At 42.4% G+C, this 6,312-nt stretch overlaps 1 long non-coding RNA gene across 1 annotated transcript; it reads right to left on the bottom strand.

Annotated features, from left to right (window-relative positions):
* Positions 1 to 3,099: 3,099 nt before the first annotated feature.
* LOC121572975 lies at positions 3,100 to 6,092 on the bottom strand. The gene is made up of 2 exons (XR_006001940.2): positions 5,847 to 6,092; positions 3,100 to 3,229 (listed from the first exon to the last, which is right to left on the bottom strand). It is a non-coding gene; the product is annotated as an uncharacterized LOC121572975 (long non-coding RNA).
* Between the last annotated feature and the right edge of the window lie 220 nt (positions 6,093 to 6,312).

Raw genomic sequence — 6,312 nt, 5'->3', positions numbered from 1 at the left:
CCGGAAGTGGCGGGTGAAATCTTTATAGCGCACCGACGCTGCGTCTATTCCTCCCCACTCGGCATTGGCCCACTTGAGCGCTCTCCCAGACAGACAGGAGATGAGGGTGGACACGTTCTCGTATCCCGAGGGAGCCGGGTGGATGGTAGCCAGGTAGAGCTCTACCTGGAGCAGAAAACCCTGGCACCCGGCAGCTGTACCATCATATGCCCTTGGGAGTGAGAGCCGAATCCCACTGGACCCAGGTAACGAAGGGGTGGACAGCGGTGTGGGTTGCTGTGTAGTTGGAGGAGGTGTAGGAAAACCCCCTCTCTCCCATCGCTCCATGGTGTTCAACACGCGCTCCATTGCTGTGCCGAGAGTCTGTATCATGGTCGCCTGCTGTCTGCCTATGTTGCACTTTCACATCTGCGGTGAAAGGTGACAAAAATAGAGCTGTGTTTGTCAGACCATGAAACATGCCGAAAATCGTCCTTCTCACAAAATCGTCTGTAGTGTCCGAACGGTTTGGCCAACAAACTAATTAGTAAGCTTCTAGCCTAGTGTTTGATATGCAATGCTATTTCCTCAAAACCTGTCCTGACAAGAAGGAAAACTTTTGTTATGGATGAACATTAACCCCTAATTCTTCATCTTTTGATGATTTATTTTGGACTCTGTCTCTGCATTATCCACAGGGTAATTGTCAACTTGTGAGTCTGAAAATGGACACTGGAGGTTAAGGAATCTGCATTGTAAGTATAAATTTGATGTTCATGAACATTTGCCAGGACAAGGTCTGGCTACCTGTTTTGGTCAGGGTGCATTGTAGCTAAGCCTTACCCTAAACCTTTTCTTAACCTTAACCTAATTCTCCTAACCTGGCATATTAATTCACCTAACCAGCTATGTTAATTATCCTAACCTGCCAATTAGTTATCCTAACCTGTAATTCACCTAAGCTTCCACTGGGGCCGACCTCATTCCACTGGGTAGTCACACATTAACCCATAATTCTTCATCTTTTGTGGATTTTTGTTCACTGACTGTCTGACACATTATCCTCAGGGTAACTGTCAACTTCTTTAGACCTTATTTTCAAATACTGATGATAAGAGAAGAGAATTTCTACACTATATTTTGTTTTTCAGATGTGACCTTCCAGTGACTTTCTTAATGGTGTGTCTTAAATGTTTGTGTTGTATGCTTTTTTTCTATTGCATTTAATTACATTTCTTGTACATATATCACCATATATTATGAACTAGGTATTACTCATAAATAACAAATATATGTATTCATATATAAATATTTTGACCATAAGTAATCATGTAAATATATGACTAGCACATGTACTGTATGTAAAATGCGTACTACCACATATGGATATGTAATACATGTAAAAAATATTTTAACATATTTAAACACCACCAAAATCGAATATGTACATATATTTAAGAAATATATCGACATACATTGCCTTCAGAAAGTATTCACACCCCTTGACCTTTTCCACATGTTGTGTTACAAAGTGGGATTAAAACTGATTTTGTCTTTTTTTTTTCAACAATCTACACAAACTACTCTCTAATGTCAACGTGGAAGAAAAATGCAAATAAATGTAGACTGTAAAATCACCCAGAGATATGTATATAATGATGAGATGCTCATGTCTCAGCCCTAACAATGGGAGTTGTTGTCCCAAGCTGTGGTCCAAAATAAGCCCATAGAAATGCATTGGGCTTATATTCGACAGATTTTGGTGAGAGCGAAACCTCTCTTCGCCTCTTCCTCTTTGGATCACCCTAGTACACCAAGTGTACTGAGAGGACTCGGACAATAGAAGGCGCTACTTGCTCTTATTTTCTATTGGGGGGGGGGGGACATTTTCTGAAAAGGATGTGAAATTGCAGCCTGATCTCATAGACTAGACATAACATAGTAAATGTAAATCCAGGACGCTCAAATGAGTATGATATGTTATGTTTGGTAAGGTTACATAAGACAGATGATTACTTAAGGCAAAAGCGAAGGTAGGGTGGTTGGTCGGGGTGGACAGGTGGGAGTATAATGTGAACGTCTAGCAACCCAAAGGTTGCGAGTTTGACTCTCATCACGGACAATTTTAGCTAATTACAAACTTTTCAACTGCTTACTGCTTTTTAGATACTTTGCAACTACTTACATGTTAGCTAACCCATTCCCCAACCCTAACCTTAACCCCTTTAGTTAACCCTTCCCCTAACCCTTTTAGACAACCTAACTCCTAAACTTAACCCTAACCTTAACCATAACTCCTAGCCTAGCTAACATTAGCAAGCTAGTTAATGTTAGCCACCTAGCTAGAATTCGTAACATATATGTTTTGCAAATTCATAACATATTCTAGGTTTTGCTCATTCGTAACATATAATAATATACATATAATTGTGGTCCTCTGTAGCTCAATTGGTAGAGCATGGTGCTTGTAACGCCAGGGTAGTGGGTTTGATCTCCGGGACCACCCATACGTAAAAATGTATGCACACATGACTGTAAGTCGCTTTGGATAAAAGCGTCTGCTAAATGGCATATTATTATTATTATTATTATTATAATCCTAATTGTAATTTGTAACGTATCATACGAAATGGTTGATGGACAACCACAAATGAATACAAACCATACGAAACGTAACATATCATACTAAATGGGGTGTTGCGTATTTACGTAAAGAATAATATGAAATGCAATGCCTTATTTTCATAAAAGACCTGAAATGTACTATGTCAATCTCACTCTCGCTCAACTCAATAAATATCAAGTTAACACTGTCTAGCAATCAGAGGATAAAAATGGGCACCATGTATTGCAGTGTTTCCCAACCTTTTTTGGTTACTGTACCACTGAATTTTGCTCTACCCGGAGTACCCCCGAAGTACCCCCTCATGTGCATTTTACAAGGAGGCCTATGGTCTCATGAGTCTTCTCAAGTACCCCCCTGTGGATAGGCCAAGTAGCCCTGGTTGGGAACCACTGATGTATTGTAACCATGTCTAGGACTATGTCTTGTGAATGTAAATGAGATAAATAATAATTTACAAAAACTCTCCAGCACAGTAAATGGCGCTACGGCATGCATTTTCTTTGAATACGTTTTATTTTCTTGACTCCTCCCACTTCCAAATAAGGAAACCACATCTTTCTCATGCAGTCTGTTGTTGACAGGTGAAGATGGAGCACTGAATGTCAAAAGCCCCAAGTTGAAATTCTGTTGAAGGCAAAATAATGATTTCATTTACACAACATTCAATTCAGTGCTTAGGAAATGAAAAATCAACATAAATCCACAGAGATGTAACTACTGCTGTCATCCAAGGCCGTGTCACTACCTAATCAAGCCAACGCAAACTAGCTAGTACCTACCGTTAAGTTCTTGACTTTTTCTAGCTAGTACTTTCCCAGTTGTAACGTTACAGTAGATAGCTAGCTTCAGAACATTACTGCATGTTGACTTCATGCAATTTTGAGCTGTAGTTTAGACGCCGACTTCCACGCCCCAAAATAAACTATGTGCAGGAGATAACAAAACAAGCATCATAACAAGCGCTGTGTGTCACCGTCCTGCGTATCCCACCTGCCTTATCTGGGTGGGCAGAGCTGTCAGTAGCCTATATTCCTGTAGCATTGTCAGTTTTGTTGACTTGTTTCTCTTTTCCTACATAAACATGACTCATTTCCATTACATTACACGTAAGTCATTGGACAAAGGCGTTTTCTGTACAGGGGAGTTTTGTTTTGTTGGATAGCAAGGAGCGTCAGTTTAACTACCCTGTCTAGTTATTTGATGGAAATGTGCCTGTCTGGGTGAAAGAGAGAACTTCCTCATAAACCCCAGTCTCACTCTATCTGGGGCAAAGTTCACAGTGGTAACCTGATGATTATGATTATAACTGCCAGATCTGAATAAATGGCTTGGATGGATGGCTTCGATTGTCCAGCAATCGACTTGCAAATCGTTCATATGCTAATAATCCAAATATTCTGCTTAAAAAGACCTTGCACTGCCACCCTTAGCATGCATTATTCTTAGAGGAGGTCAGAACAAGCACAACAGGGATGTCACCAGAGTTTCATAACAAGTGGCTCAGCCCTGAAGACCAGGGGCTGACGGGGAACCGCAAATCATCGTATTTGCGGGTCTGAGAAAAACATAGCCTTTTCTAAAATAATTTCCTGCAATTCTACATCATTTTACATGACTGGAGACATTACAATAATGTTTTTATACCACAAAAATGCCAAGATACATTGACATACTGAGAAGAACGACCCATGTCTTAAATGCAACCAATAGCATAGGCCAATGAAAAGAGTGGAGACACAGATTGTAGGCCAACAATATGAGGAGGAAATTATAGTGCACCGAATATGATGCTTTCGAATGCTGAGGTCGCATAATGCTCACTGACGGGGTTATGTCCAAGTTATGCTGGATACACGGTTCTTTTAGCACCCGGAACATCAGCTGGAGGAGCTCCTGACATACAATAAATGACCAAAAGTATGTGGACACCTGCTCGTCGAATATCTCATTCCAAAATCATGGCATTAATATGGAGTTGATCCCCCCTTTGCTGCTATAACAGCCTCCACTCTTCTGGGAAGGCTTTCCACTAGATGCGGGGACTTGCTTCCATTCAGCCACAACAGCATTAGTGAGGTTGGGCACTGATGTTGGGCGATTAGGCCTGGCTCGCAGTCGGAGTTCCAATTCATCCCAAAGGTGCTCGATGGGGTTGAGGTCAGGGTTCTGTGCTGGCCAGTCAAGTTCCTCAACACCGATCTCGATAAACCATTTCTGTATAGTCCTCGCTTTGTGCACGGGGGCATTGTCATGCTGAAACAGGAAAGGGCCTTCCCCAAACTGTTGCCACAAAGTTGGAAGCACAGAATCGTCTAGAATGCCATTGTATGCTTAAGATTTCCCTTCACTGGAACTAAGGGGCCTAGCCCGAACCATGAAAAACAGCACCAGACCATTATTCCTCTTCCACCAAACTTTACAGTTGGCACTTTGCATTCGGGCAGGTAGCGTTGTCCTGGCATCCGCCATACCCAGATTCATCAATTGTACTGCCAGATGGTGAAGCGTGATCCGTCACTTCAGAGAACGCGTTTCCATTGCTCCAGACTCCAATGTCGGCGATCTTTACACCACTCCAGTCGACGCTTGGCATTGCGCATGGTGATCTTAGGCTTGTGTGTGGCTGCTCGGCCATGGAAACCCATTTCATGCAGCTCCCGACGAACAGTTATTGTCCTGGCTTTGCTTCCAGAGGCAGTTTGAAACTCGGGAGTGTCGCAACTGAGGACAGATGATTTTCACGCACTATGCGCTTCAGCACTTGGCGGTCCCATTCTGTGAGCTTGTGTGGCCTACCACTTAATGGCTGAGCCGTTGTTGCTCCTAGACTTTCCACTTCACAATAACAGCACTTACAGTTGACCGGGGCAGCTCTAACAGGGCAGAAATTTGAGGAACTGACTTGTTGGAAAGGTGGCATCCTATGACGGTACAACTTTGAAAGTCACGGAGCTCTTCAGTAAGGCCATTCTACTGCAAATGTTTGTCCATGGAGATTTCATGGCTGAGTGCTCGATTTTATACAACTGTCAGCAAAGTGTGTGGCTGAAATAGCCAAATCCACTAATTTGAAGAGGTGTCCACATACCTTTGTATATATAGTATACAGAACATTAAGTTATTTGAAATAAGTGTTTTAGACCTACTTATCTTTGCACCATAATTTTTTTGTTCATAAATAAAGGTTTTATAGTGAATGGTGTTAATGGATGGTGTAAAAACTAGATAAAACGTAAATAACCTGTTTGTCCATAATATCCAAGAAGGCTTTATCCTCCACAGATGGTGCTGGTTTATCATCGTCTTGTGTTTTGTCGAACACGGAACATCCCAGGCTGTCTGTGTTCACAGTTGTGCTTGGATCTCTCGAGTGCACTGTAGAGAAAGAGATGTGTTGCTGAGCTACGCTGCTGTAGTTCTCTTTCACCTGGATGATGTCAGGGCAAGGGCTCAGATAGGATGTGCGACCATTGTGAAGTATGTTTGTCCTGAACACGTTAACACTGGCTGGTCGGTGTGCCGTTCCCAGACAAACCTCATCCACGATGACCCACCCGAGGTCGAGTTGCTGTGCATAAGGAGTGTCGTGGGGCCCATTGATTTGCTTTCGTACCTTGTGTACCCTTAAGATGTCTCATCCTAAGAGCAGGATAATGGGAGCGTCTGGGTCCACAGCTGGAATTTTGTCCGCCACTGGTTGCAGATGG

The sequence above is a fragment of the Coregonus clupeaformis genome, chromosome 8 (assembly GCF_020615455.1).
Source record: "Coregonus clupeaformis isolate EN_2021a chromosome 8, ASM2061545v1, whole genome shotgun sequence".
Classification (NCBI taxonomy): Eukaryota; Metazoa; Chordata; class Actinopteri; order Salmoniformes; family Salmonidae; genus Coregonus; species Coregonus clupeaformis.
The sequence above is the reverse complement of the archived record's forward strand: the minus strand, read 5'-3'. Positions and strand labels throughout refer to the sequence as shown.